This window comes from Pelodiscus sinensis, chromosome 8 (assembly GCF_052426305.1).
Source record: "Pelodiscus sinensis isolate ZL-2025 chromosome 8, ASM5242630v1, whole genome shotgun sequence".
In the NCBI taxonomy this organism is placed as follows: domain Eukaryota; kingdom Metazoa; phylum Chordata; order Testudines; family Trionychidae; genus Pelodiscus; species Pelodiscus sinensis.
The window spans coordinates 13,312,088-13,326,610 of NC_143059.1; the positions used below are offsets into that span (position 1 = coordinate 13,312,088).

The window sequence follows — 14,523 nt, forward strand, 5'->3', positions numbered from 1 at the left end:
CCGCAAAAAAGCCCCGATCGCCATTTTTGCGATCGGGGCTTTTTTGCGGAAAACAAATCTGAGCTGTCTACGCTGGCCCTTTTGCCTGAATGGGAGCAGAATAGTATTTCCGCAAGAAGCACTGATTTCTTACAGTAGGAAGTCAGTGCTTTTGCGGAAATTCAAGCTGCCAGTGTAGACAGCTGGCAAGCTTTTACGGAAAAGCGGCTGATTTTCTGGAAAAACTGGCCAGTTTAGACACAGCCAGAATGTATAGGAAGAATCATCGGGAACAGAGGTAGGCAAAAGCCACCCAGTGGGCCTGCTCTGGCCTGCCTAGGGCTTTGATTTGGCCTGCGTGGCTGTACCAGGCCCTAGCCTGTGCCTGGGAGCTGGAGCTGTGAGAGCCTTTTCAACTGCTTCTACTTCAAAGGCTCGTGCCTCCCAGGCAGCTACATTGCCCAGAAGCCACCCGGCAGGTGCAAGCCCTTTAAATAGCAGGAATTGAAAGGGCTCGCAGCTCTCATCTCCGGCTAACCTGATGCATGGGAGCTGCAGGTGAGGTGCGAGCCCTTTCCACTCCTGCTATTTAAAGGCTGTGCCTCTTCTATCCAGGCTCCACTCCTTCCTTCTGAGGCCTTGCCCCTTCTGCAATGGCTCACAACCACTTCAAAAAATTTTCAAGTGGCCCCTGCTCAAAAAGGATTGCCCACTCCGATCTGGAGGGAAGGAAAAGGGATCTCCATTGGGCATGTCTGAGGATGGATGCTCAGCCCAAACCTTAAGGAAATGAAACCAATCCAGAGAAGGGGACAAAAGAACAGCAGGACTGCGTGCCATCTCTTTGGAATGAAGACCGTACATGTCACTTAAAGGTTGGATGAGCTTTTGAAGACTTCAGGCAAGGATCCATTGACTATGCACTCTTACAATGGAAAAGACTTCCTAAGAGTTGTAGGAGAGGGAAGTGCAGGTGATCTTTTCAAAGTTACTTCCCTTTGAGGGTTTCTGTTCTTGTGGGATATGGGGGCCACTTTCTCTATGGAGAGAGAGATGTGTGTGTGTGTGTGTGGAGTGTGTGGGTTTGAAAAATGTAGCTGTAATTTGTCAGATGCCAAGTAACCTTTGTTCTAAAAATATTTTACTTTTGGAGAAGTGAGAGCTGGCCTAGCATTTCTTCTTGTCTTTTGCCAGCGTAAGGGTGTGGCTTTCCACTATTTTGTCAGAGGGGTCCCTTTACATAGGTGACAAAACCAAACACAATAATCACAATTCATAACCACAGCTATTTGATTAAAGAAAGAAAAAAGAAACAGGGACCAAAATAAGAAGTTTCTCATGTGTTTTCAATCTCTTCTTTATGTGTGTCTATGGAGAACTTTTAACAGAGATTGCACCCTTGAGAGTGAGCCTCTCAGAGATGTATGCTTGTCTTCATACATGAAAACCAAAATATACTGGTTCCAAAAATTGTTTTGAATCCATGCTTTAGTATTTCCTTAGAGCCTAGGGATGTTTATACAGGCAACAGAACTTCATTTCAGAGTAGGTGGACCTGTTTAGAGAACATGTGAGTGCGCGATGCTCACTTCATTTTTTTTATACCTTTCTTATTTTAATGAAATTATAGGCAAACACATCTTTCATGCTTGTTTAGATTCATATTGGCTGCTGTCACTGTCACTGTTTAAGTGACGCTATCGGCTCCTGAATATGCAGTCTGTTTAATGAATGTGCAACATTGCTTCATTCTTCTTGTGGCAGGAAAGCATTTTTTATCCAGTACACTTTCCAACTTCTATTTATTTAATTAGATTCTGATAGGAAATTTTGTTTTTGAAAGGTCCAGACACTCCTGTTCTCTTGCATGAGTGTGCTGGATCTCAAAACGGGTTTTTTAAAATTAAACATCTCTTAAAAAGCCTTTAGCTTGAATTGTTAATTATAGGTGACCAGAAATTCATCACTTCAAAAACTCTCATCTATAGGTTTGTCAGGTGTCCAGTATTGAACCAGACAGTCTGTTACTTTCACCTCCTGTCCGGTTTAAAAAAAAAGTTCAGAGAATATCGGACACCTAAAATGTCTGGTACTTTGTGATTATTTTTTTTCTCTCCCCTGGCCAGGAGGTGAAAATCCCAGGCTGTCTGGCTCGATACGGAGGCAGCCTGGCAACCCTAATGCTTACCGGGGAGCTGTCTGGCCCGACCCAGGGAGGGAAAATGGCAGGCAGCCGCCAGCAGCCTGTTAGGGCCAAAAAGCTTCACCACATAGTTTTTAAAGGGGCAATGGTGGCTTGTTTGGGGTTTTTTCCCCTTAACTCTTGGGGTCTCTTTTTTCTGAAACCATCTGGCAGCCCTAGTCACCTAGCATTAGGCAAATCAAATTCCCTACTAATGTAAATGCCACTTACATTAGTAATTAGTTTAGCACCAAACGATTTTTCTGTATTTGTACCTAAAACACCTTACTATTCATATAACAGTATGGGGCAGTTGTATGAAGGCTTGCATTTAGATTTAATATGTTCATTTGAAAATATTTTAAGAAGCATTTGAGTCCCCAAAAAGATTATTTACCATCATAAATGAATGAAGAAGGTTTAGAGTGTGTACAGACTAAATCAATTTCAGTAAGGTGTTTCTCTGCTACTGTCTGTGGATTTAAGATCAAGTTTTCCTTTGGAAAGGAAGTTGAGGAGGAGGATTTATTATAGGCCTGCTTTACCTCTAGGATTATTGCTCTGCAGGTTGCATTCCTTTCACAGTCAGATTTCTTCCAAAATGCATTCGTGTGGTTTGTAAGTTTGATGTTTGCTTGTCCTAGAGGGATCAAAGTAGAAACTTTCTGGAATTTCTCTGACTGTTTTGTAACCTACATCTATTTCTGAGCATCCTGGCTATAACATTTCTGTAGCTGCATCTTGATCGACAGTGAGGGTGCAGACGGGTTTGTAATAACTTTTAAGTTTAAATTTTATTTTTGCATCAATACTGAGGTCTCATCCTCACAACTGCTCCTTTCCTGGTAAAGGGGTGCTAATCTTCTGGATAGCACATGCGCTAGAGTAGTCATAAGGGCTTTAAATTCCCATTGGAAGGGGAAGGTGCTAAGAGGATAAATGCAGGATATATGCTAGGATAAAATATTTTGGCTCCAGGAGTCTCCAATATAAAATGTCAGGGGATGTAAAGATAATCCATTCTTCGGTTGCCTGTATACCAAAGCTAGGGGCATGGGTGGCAAATAAGAATTAGAAATATTTATTATAGAAAAGAAATGTGATTGGTATTACTGAAACTTGGTGGGGTGATTGACATGAGTGTAATTTATAATAGGGTGACTCTAGTGGAAGGCAGAGTGGGCTGAAGAGAAGGTGGGGTGGCATTGTAAGCTATAGATACCTTTACTTGCTTTTTTGAGTTGCTGACACGCCTGAAGAGGACCTGTAATGTATATAGGTAGGTTGATTGTACCAATTATAGTTGCAGTACTGGTGTGGGTCTATTATAGGCTACCAATTAGCTGAGGGGATAGGATCCGTGTTCCTGGTAATCTTGTGCAGCTGCTCAAGAGATTTAAAATGTCATCCAGCTGATTAGCAGAGTGTACTCAGGTGTTTTTATTTCTACTAGTGGTGCACATAAAATTATTCCACACATGGATGGAAAATATTAGAGGGAGCATCGGGTGGCAGGTACCTACTTCGCTCTAGCCCTTTTTACGTTTAAGGTTGATGCACAGCTGGGGGACCCAGCATGAGCCAGACTTCAGCTGTCCAATTGTTGGAAGGTAAAGCTAGACAAAGAGAAGTGAGGGGCTTGGTGGAAGAATTACTGGGTGAAGCTCTTTGGTTTATGTCATGCAGCAGGTCAGACTAGATGATTGTATTGATCCCTTCCCACCTTAAAATGCAGTGGCCATTGGTGACAGGAGAAAGGGGGGGGTAGTAGCCTAACCTCTCCCCGCCCCTTTCTCTGCCCCCATCCCACTATTGCTCTATCCTGCCCCATCCTGCCTGTTCCCAGCACTTCCCGGAGTGGTGCGGCCCAGGGTTGTGCTCCTGCAGGCTGGAGCTGTGAGTTCTGTGTCTTCCCTGCTTCTGGCAGGGGGGAGGGGGAAGCTGCCGCACAGCATGGATTCCTGCTGCTGGTGCTGGGCCCCCTGCCAGCTGCTGGCTGGCCCCTCACACATTGGGAGGTGCATGAGGCCCCGTGTGCACCCCGCACGTGACCTATTTCAAAAGGTATGAATCTGAGAGTTGGTAACGTGTATGAAGATTTTAGTGTTAAACTGTGAATGTGTGAGAATTACATACTGGGGTGAAAATAGCCCTCGAGCTTCCAGCTCTTTCTGGGGGAAGGTAACATGAGCAATACAAACATTACAGCAATGTTATAAACGCAGCCCAGTGCACCTCTTTTTAAAGTATTAGATTTTGTGGCCATTAACTTCTTTATGTTTATCTTTGTTTCCGCTATATTTTGGATGCTACTGAGCATATAGAAGTTGATACTGTAGTTTGTGGGGAAAGGCCCTAACTCTGTACAATTTTGCAAAATGGATGGGTAGAGGGTTCTGTTGTATAGGCCCTTGCTGGAGGAACGATACCTCAGTTGATGACATGGTTTAGTCAAAGGCACAAGTCTGTATTCAGCCTTGCATGTCCACTGATACTGTAATCCTTTTGTCTCTAGTGCCTTTTTATAATAAACCATAAATCTTGTGAGAGAATAGCTGCTTTGTTTATGACCTGTAAAACTGTCATTCTTAGGAGCCTTGGCTCTGGAACAGGCACCCATTGCGGTAAATGCTGTATGAACACAAACCAGAGATTCCTAGCACAATGCATGCATTTCTTTTCCTTCTGTCGTATCACACTGGTCTAGTTGGGGTTGTCAGCTTCCTGCTCATATCAAACCAAGCACCCTAACCCTTCTCTGAGGCTCTGCCCACTGGTTAGTCCATTCCCCACTCCCTTGGTGGCTTGCTTTCACCCTCACTTGCTTTCATTGGGCTGAGGTAGGGGTGCAGGCTCTTGGGAGGGGCCAGGGATGAGTCCCCTCCTGCACCCCAAACTCCTTCAGTCTGGGAGTGGGGCAGAGAGCTTGAGGCTGTAGGAGGGGGCTGTGGGTTGAAGTAGTGGGTTGGGATGTAGGTGGAGGTAAGGGCTCTGGCTAGGGTTGTGGGCTCTAGGGTAGGGCAAGGAATGAGGGGTTCAGGGTGTGTATGGCAGCTCAGAGTTGGGGCAATGGCTTGGGACTCAGAGTTGGGGCTTGCGTTTATCTTGGGCTGCTCCTGGTCAGTGGCACAGAAAGCAGATTCCCTGCCTGTCCTGCTCTGAAGTGGCGAGGAGGTCCCATTCCTGTGGGTATGTGGGGAGCAGGTCGGAAGCTTTGTGCACCGCTCTTGCCCATGGGCGCTGACCTGGAAGCTCCCACTGGCTGGAAACTGTAGCCAATGGGATTGCAGAACCAGTGTTTCTGGTGGGATGGGCACATGGTGCCCACTGTCCTCCCTCTCCTAACATAGGAGCCACACCTGCTGTGTTCTGGGGCACAACATGGAGCCAGGAAAGGGTAGGACTAGCCTGCCTTAGCACTGCTGGCTGGACTTTTAATTCCTCGGTTGGCAGTGCCGACCAGAGCTTCCAAGGTTCCTTTTCAACTGGAATGCCTGGCTGAAAATGAGATGACCGTGGCAACCTTAGGTCTAGTTCTGGGCCTCAGTAACTGAACACAGGAAAGAAAACTACCCACAGATAGTGGTTTGACCAGTTCCATGCGGATGTGTCTGAATATTCATAAGATGTGGTTAAAAGGTAGCTTTAGTCCAGACTTTTATTCTTGGATTCTTCTTACTATCTGGTCTCCCTCCAAAGAACTTTACGCTTTTATTACTGTCCACAGCTGTCAACTTCTGTTTTCAGTATGCGTTAGGTCAGTTACTAATCTGAGTTTTCAGTTGTTTCGTTTTGCTGCTTCCAGCAGTTCCATGTTCTGGAGTTAATGAACCCATGGTCAAAAATTATTTGAGGGACCTAAACATTGTACAATATTTAAACTTCCTAAAAGTAAATAGCAGATCTCTCATCTTCTTGTTCCAGGATTCTAAGAAGTAATTTTCCAAATAGACACTAATTCCAAGTGGGTGAACTCCCATTACAAACTAAATTGTAGTAAATTATCTTGCAAATCTTCATGTGTATTTTTTTCATTCTCAAGGTGCTGTGAGTGTCCACTTTGCTATTTTAATGATAGGGCCAAATTCTAGTCTTGAACCAGTGTAAATTGATTGACTTTGAGTATCAGGAGTGACTTTGGAAGTATTCAAGCAGATTAAGATCTCGCTCTTTTAGACTTGTCCTAAACTTTTCACCTGCAGATCACAAAATGCTTGACAAGGATGAGTAATGTTGGAAAGGTCACAACTGTTTCCCTTTTTTTGAGCCATTTCCTTCTGTTTATTTTCTAGGTATTCTTTTTCTCCCCTTCTCTTGGAGGTGGATTTATTTTCGAAAATTGCAACTGTTATGGTCACTTCTACTTACAAACTCTCCCCCATTCTGCATCTGCAATTGCATGCTTTTTGTGTATCCGAAACTAGGTCAAACATTTGTCTTTTTTTTTTTTTTAAAGTTTGTGCTTTGTGTATTGTGTAAGGAAGCCTTTATGTACAGGCAGTCCCCGGGTTACGTACAAAATAGGGACTGTAGGTTTGTTCTTAAGTTGAATCTGTATGTAAGTCGGAACTGGCGTCCAGATTCAGCCGCTGCTGAAACTGACCGCCAGTTCCGACTTACATACAGAATCAACTTAAGAACCCCAAGCATCCCCAAGTCAGCTGCTGCTGAAAAACTGATCAGCAGCTGATTCCAGGAAGCCTGGGGCAGCCACTGGTCAGTTCCAGCAGCTGACTTGGGGATGCCTGGGGCAGAGCAGCTGGTCAGTTTCAGCAGCACCCAAGCTGGTCTGCCCCAGGCGTCCAGATTCAGCTGCTGCTGAAACTGACCAGCAGTGACTGAATCAGGAAGCCTGGGGCAGAGCAGCTGGGGTGCTGCCGGGTTGGTCCAGTAGTGCCCAGAGCGGCGCTACGGGACCAACCGGCAGCGCCCCAGCTGCTGTACCACAGGCGTCCGGAGCAAAGCCGCGGAGCATGGGGGCAGCGGGACAGCCCAGACGCGCCGTGGCTGTCCTGCTGCCCTCGGGCTCCGCAGCTTTGCTCTGCTTTGCTCCCCGTCCCCCTGGCCTGCAGACCAGGGGGACGGGGAGCAAAGCAGTGCAAAGCCCCGGGGCACGCGGGCAGCCCAGACGCGTCTGGGCTGCCCGCTGCCCGCGTGTTCCACCGCTTTGCTTCCTCTCCCTGGTCTGCTGGAGACAAGGGAGAGGTCCCCGTTTGTAACTGCGGATCCGACATAAGTCGGATCCGCGTAACTCGGGGACTGCGTGTATCATGTACAGAAACAGATTGCTCCCTTTACTCCTTTATGCATTAATGGAGTTAGTGGCATAGAACTCATGGAATGTAGTGGAGAATTAGGCTTCAACTATCCAAGCTATCTTCTGGTAGCATATTGTTTGATTTCTCTTCCCCCCCCCCCCCTCCCCAGTCTTACCAATTTGTTCTTATTTTATTGTAATGCTATTTGTACTGGGTTGGTAATTATTCACCCCATGTTACGTGTTTGCTAAGTAAATTAGTAGGGTCAGTAAATGGATAGTATAAATAATAAATATAGTACTTCGAAACCCCCACACATAGTGAGCACCAGAGCTCTCTTGTCCATAAGGTGTTATCTGCAACTTTGATCTGCAGTGATTCCATCCAGATTATCAGGGGCGGATATATGGCAGGGTGAGTGGGGTGGCCGCCCCAGGCCCCGCGCTGCAAAAAGCCCCGTGCATGCGCCGTGGCGCCACCGCGTATGCGCCATGGCAAAGGGGGCCACCGCAAGATTATGCTGCCCTGGGGCCCCGCAAAAGGTCATCTGACCCTGCAGATTATAGTCCTACCTAAGTTTCTGCAGCATAGCTAGTATTTTCCTATTTTTGAGGCAAATTGCCTGTAAAAACAATTGATCAATAGAAAATGACAAGCTGCTATCAGCTGGTTTCCAAAGGGAGCATCAGGGAAGGAAACTGGGTTGGTTGGTTGATAATTGATATGCTGCTGGCTTTCCTCCAGAAGTCCAAGGGGCCCAACAAAATTGCGAAACCTCTGAGCCAGTCCAGGGGGCTGACAGCTCCACACTCCCAGAAAGGGAGAGGCCTCTGGTGGAAGGGGCAGGGCTGTGGCTAGTCGTCTTTCCCTTCCCCCTCCTTCCCTGGTCCACCAATGCCACTTGGAGCTCTCGTGACACTTTAAAGGGCCTGGAGCTCTGGCTTCTCCTGCCACTGCTATTGCCTCGCCCTGGAACAGTTATCCCCTTTGACCTCCCTGTTCCCCATAGGTGAGCCTGAGGAGCCCCAAAGCCTTTGGAATGCCAAGGATCCAGTTACCTGACTTTCCTCCTTCTAATTCGGCCTCTGCTTCTCTGGCCTGCCTTCTCCCTCTTGCACTAATTCGGGACGTACAACGAGACTAAGAAGACAGACACATGCTTAATGCTTGACTGAATCAGAGGCTTGTGATGTAGCACTTGAGTTTGCTCAGCTGAATAAGCACTGAGTAGTTTTAAAGACACTAATGGGACAGCTCTCCTGGAGGAAGTTACTCGTGGTCTTCAGGATCATTCTCTTAATCAGTACAGGAGGAGTCCACTGAAATTTCAGTGGAGGAAGATTTTATTTTTAAAAACTTATATTCTCTTCTCTACTATCAAACCTATAAAACACACACACTCTCTCTCACTTAGGCAAGTATTCCAACTGACTCTGGCCCTGCTCCAACTTATGGATGTTGAAAGGGTTCACTGTTTTAACTCCGCCTGCTGCCCAGTCCTATTGCAGTGTGGCTGTGGCTTCAGCTGGCTGCTGGGAGTTCACTGGCAAGGGCAAGATAACTGGTAAGCTGTATGTCTATGGTTAACTGTTTAATATCCCTTTAACATTGAGTACAGTTTGCAAGATCAGTTCCTTTACAATACTTAAGACCCAAGTTTCCTCCCTCTGCTGGGTCTGTGGCATATGAGAGAAACACACAGCTGAATAGCTTTCTATGGATTGTAGACATGCTATCTCTGTAATAAAATACATTAATGGGGGGGGGGGGGGGAGAGGAAAATTTACCAGTGTAAACTTGCTGGGAAAATAATTGGCTTCCAAATGCAGGATATCCTTATTTATTGTGTAGGACAGGGGTGTCCAAACTTTTTTTCAAAGAGGGCCAGATTTGAAGAAGTGAACATGCGTGAGGGCCGACCATTTTGCCTGACATTCTTTGAACCATTAAAATTAAATGCAAATTAACTATTTTATGCAAAGTTTATTGCAAACGGCATACTTTTCATTTCGTCACATGGATGACAAATCTAAACAGGTGTTAAATCACTCTGCCTTTCATATCTGAAGGCCAGATGAAAAAAAAATCCAGGAAGCTGAAATATGTCAGGAACATTGTAAAGTACATTACATATGATCAACTTTTAAGTTCAAAAAATATGAACAGGAACATAACACCAACTATACATGTTGTGTCCAAATATATTTATAACTGATTTAGACCAACTGACATTAACTGAGATTTTACAATGTATTCATCTCAATTGAAAAAAAAAATTGCCTACACTAATGTGAAGGGTGAAACTGAGATCTGGACTGCAGCACATAGGCTAGGTCTGGTTCAAAGGCAGTGGTTTTGATGCGCAAAATGTCACGCAGGTGAGAGTCACTTAGTCTTGTCCTCACGCGGTTCTTGTTAAAGTTCATAGCAGAGAATGTCTTCTCACACATATATGTTGAGCCAAACAAGCTCAGCATTTTCTTAGCCAATGTTCGAATCTCTTGAAACCGGCTCTTATCCAGTTGGCGGTAAAAGTTCACAAGAGAGAGCTGTTGGTGACGACTGCGTAACTCGCTGTCACAATGCAGCTCAATGAGGTCGAGCTGCAGCTGATCTGGAGCATCCTCGGGGTCAACAGAGAATGGAGAGGAGAAAAGGCTGATCTCCTTTTCAATAGCTGCAAAGTCCTGAAAGCGCCATTTAAACTCCCCAGCCAGAGATGTAATGTCTGCTGCATACCTGCTCGTTTGCGCACTGATATTGTCCTGTGGAAAACTGTTCATTATTTCCTGCAACGCTGAAAAATGTATGGTATTGGGCTGTGTTTGTGACAACTGCCTTATGAAAAGTTGCAGCTTTGTCCCAAAGGCTTTGAGGTGTGAATAAAGCTGGTTCACCGCTGCATCTTTCCCCTGAAGACTCGTGTTCCGTACATTCAGATGCTTTGTTATGTCAATTAGAAACCCCAAATCAGCCAGCCAAATAGGATCAGATAGTTCTCGCATTGGTTGTCCCTTTGTTTCCAAGAATTCTCCGATTTCTTTTCTGAGAGAGTAGAAACACTGCAGTGCAGACCCCCGACTGAGCCATCTTACATCGTTGTGATATAAAACATCTTCGTATTCAGCCTGGATGTCCAGTAGAAACTGTTTAAACTGGCGGTGGCACAGGGCTTTAGAGCAAATAAAATTAATAGTCTTTAGCACCGGTTTCATAACATGATCATATTTGAGATGTTTAGCACAGAGAACTTGTTGATGAATGATACAATGGAGTTTAATAGCTTTGCCTCCTTCTTCGATCACCTTGTTACAGATTAGGGTTGATAATCCACTTCGTTCACCAACCATGGCAGGTGCCCCATCAGTAATAATCCCAGTAACTTTGTTCCAAGGCAGTTTCATGTCATCTATGGTGGAACTAACAGAAACAAATCTTTTCCTCTTGTTTGGTCCGTAAGGCTCTGGAGGTCAAGTAGCTCTTCAGTCACATTCATTTCATCGTCCACCCCTCCCATAAAAATCAGCAACTGAGCTGTGTCAGATAGGTCCGTGCTTTCATCACAGGCTATTGAAAAGAAGTCAAAATCCACTCCTTTGGATGTCAACTGTCTCTTAATATCTGATGAAATCTCTTCAATTCTCCGTGCTACAGTGTTACGAGCCAGGAAAATGTTGGCAAACTCTTGCTTCTTCTCGGGACAGATATTCTCAACCATTTTCATAACGCATTCTTTGATAAAGTCACCCTCAGCAAAAGATTTGCAATTTTTAGCAATTAACGTTGCCACCTCATAGCTCGCCCTTGTGGCATTTTCATTTGACTCACGGGCTCTTATGAAAAATTGCTGTTGTGACATTAAAACAGCTTCAAGTTGCTTCAACTTTTCACTGCGGTCGTGCCCTGTTAGCTTGTCGTATGTGCTATGTCTCGACTGGTAGTGTCTCTTGACATTAAATTCCTTATAAACAGCCACAGTCTCTTGGCATATCAGACAAACACAGTGAATTCTGTATTTCAGTGAAGAAATATTCCACTTTCCACCTGTCCTGGAAGCGGCGGCCCTCACTGTCAACTTTCCTTCTCTTATTTACAGTCGCCATTTTTTTAAATTGACCAGAAGGGGAAGGGATCATGTGAGCACAGTGCCAGAGGTTTAATACACTGCCCAAGTAATACACTGCACTAATACACTGCCCAACAAGAATTCTCTTGCCTTTGTGGCTGTTTGTGGTGAAGTGTCTAATGATGAGCTCGGGCATGTTCGCAGCTCCACGTGCCTGAGCCCGCCAGGAAGCTGACAGTGCGCAGGGCCAATCACAGATACTGAGATATTTCCTGGTCTCAGCAGCTGCGGAGTCCGTCTCCGCACTCTCAGCCCCAAGGCAGAGGGCCCGCAGGGTCGGAGGCGGGCGGAGAGCGCAGGGCACGCTGGCCTCACGGCGGCACGGCGAACCCGCAGCCAAGCGGGGGAGCGGGGCTGCGGACATGCCCTACATGGCAGGCTTTAGGACCGCAGCGGCTGCCATGGACGGCGGCGGCGCAGCCGGAAGCGGCGCGCTGGGTGCGCCAGTTCAGAGGAGCGCCGGGGAGCCAGGAGAGGGGGAGGAAGCGGGGGCTGTCCCCGCACTCTCAGCCCCAAAGCGGAGGGCCCGCAGGGTCGGAGAGCGCAGGGCACGCTGGCCTCACGGCGGCCCGGGGGCAGGGCGAACCTGCAGCCAAGCGGGGGAGCGGGGCTGCGGACGTGCCCTACAGGGCAGGGACTAGGACGGCGGCGGCGGCAGCGCAGCCCGAAGCGGCGCACTGCGCGCGCCAGTTGAAAGGAGCACCGGGGAGCCGGGAGAAGCAGGGGCCGTATTAAATCTGACCGCGGGCCGCAATTGGCCCGCGGGCCGGACTTTGGACATGCCTGGTGTAGGAAAATACATTAATGTTTACATTGACTTTAAAAAAAAAAAGTTCAATATTTTGGCCATGATGCACTTCCTTTAAAAAGCTTGTCAATATAAAGCATATTTGGGATGGGATTTATCGGGGGACGGGGGGCTTATTGAAATTACAGATTGTGCCTTGTTTTACAAGCCCCCCTCGAAGGCCCACTATATCCACCTGCCGAGGGGGATGGATCATAATTCCACAAGGAGTTTCTCACTGCTGCTCTTTAATCAACCACTGAAGATTGCTGTTCCCCCACTGCATTCAATTTAGTTTGATGCCTGGTGCTTGCTTCCTGACTCCAAAAGAAACTAATGGCAGGCCTGTGTCTCAAGTCTCTCTTGACTACATAGTAAACTATTAGTACACAAGTTAATCATTTATTGTTTACATGACTTTATCCTGTCTAATATGACTCATTTTCGTTGCAAGCTGTTGAGATGCTGGGAGGCACATGGTTCTCTATTGCACTGTGTAGGTGTAAGTTCAGTTGGAAAATCTTAGCTTATGTGTTTCCCAAGACTCTCCCTGGAGGTCTCCTTGTCAGAGTTCTCCTCCTGAACTTTCTGCAGCCCCAGCATTGTCACTGAAATTGAAACATAGAGGTGACAGTGTAGACCTATGAGTATTAGCTTTGACTTGCCTGCAGCCAGCCTGTGACCACGCCCTGTCTCTTTTTCTCCACAATATTTCTTAGATTCTGCTCTTTCTGTCTCCAGGTAGTTAAAATTCCTCATCCTTTCCTGGCTTGTCTACTTAGCAGGTCTGTATGAAAGGTGGTGGATGATCTGTCACTCTGATCACTTGGTCAAACAATTGGTGTGAATTGTCATGCTTTGCTGAATATCTGCATTTGGTGTCCTTCTCCACTACACGAACTATTGTCCTCGTTTTCCAGTTCCTGCGTAACTTTGTTCCTCCTTACTCCCAGTGACCATCTGTTGGTTTATATGAAAGAGTTTGGTTTCTGTCCAGTTCCTAGTGGAGAGACATCCCGGCCTAGAGTATTTGCTGAGCACTGCAGTTAGTTTGTCGATAGTACAGTCATGGAAGCTGGATTCCCCTCTCTCCAGTAAGGGCTCACTGGTGATGAGGGGAAGACTGTATTGCTACCACTCTATTGGCAGCAAAAATGCCAAAAGTCACATAGCGGAGGTCTGTCACATCCATTGACTTCAAGAATCCTAGAACAATTCTTAGCCCATATTTTGTAATAAAGCCACCATGTTAGAAATGGTTGTACATTGCGTGATTGTAGAGTTATAGTTTGAAGTCACCGGCCCTATTGCATTCTCATGTTCCATGATTCAGATCTCCATTTCTTGTAGCTTACTCAGCATTCAGTGCTTCACCTTTCTCCCAGGAGTGAGCAAAGCCAGGTCCTCCATACTTTTGCATCACAGCTGAAGTAAATGGTTTTTTGTTTTTCCTTATGGACATCCTTGAGGCATTTCAATCCAGCCACAGTCAGGCTCTTGGGACTGAGTGTTCAGTGACTCACCCATGCATGCTCTCAGATTTACCTGGTACTGTCTCTGATGATTCACTGTCTTGTCTACTGGAAGAATCAACAACTCTTCTGTTTTCCCTTTACCTCACAGTAATAGGGCTAAGGTATTTGTTACAGCCTTCAGGATCTCTCATTTTATCCTGAATGTAAAGATCAGCTTTATGTAAAGATTTCTAATGCAGCCATCTCTATTGTATCTAGCACATAGTAGTTAGACCAGCTGCAGTGATGGTTCTACTATCTGATAGACTATTTGGAGGATTCTGATGGGGAGAAGAGAAATAACAGTGGATTGGTTTCCTTCTTTGTAGTGAGAGCCGATTTAAAAAGTGCTTATGAAATGGAATACTGAGAGTAAAGTGAATAAAAATCTGTCTTTGTTGTTTTTATTTTTTAACCAAAAGAATCAGATCTTTTGTACTGGATTTTTTTGTTATAAATATTTTCTAAAATATCTTCATAAAACTCCTCCATTAACATACTTTATAATAAGTTCAGATTTTATGATTTCAGAATAATTATATGCTGAATCCATTCTCTGGTCAAAAACTTTGTGTTTAAAAGCTGCTTTTCTAGATAAAGGAAGAATCAGGAAGGCGGAGGAAGTAACATTGAACAAGATCAACCTTTTAAAATATGGCACAATGAGTCACTCTGTT

At 45.7% G+C, this 14,523-nt stretch overlaps 1 protein-coding gene across 3 annotated transcripts in view; it reads left to right on the forward strand.

The window, feature by feature from the left end:
- TSPAN14 (tetraspanin 14) overlaps positions 1-14,523 on the forward strand; it is a 96,046-nt gene that overhangs the window by 15,987 nt on the left and 65,536 nt on the right. The window contains exon 1 of one of the 3 annotated variants that reach the window (XM_089780060.1): positions 8,859-8,983. The exons of the other annotated variants lie outside the window; for them this stretch is intronic. The gene's annotated coding sequence lies outside the window, so the exon portion shown is untranslated. Of the gene's footprint in view, positions 1-8,858; positions 8,984-14,523 lie in introns of those variants that run through there. 3 annotated transcript variants of the gene reach the window in all.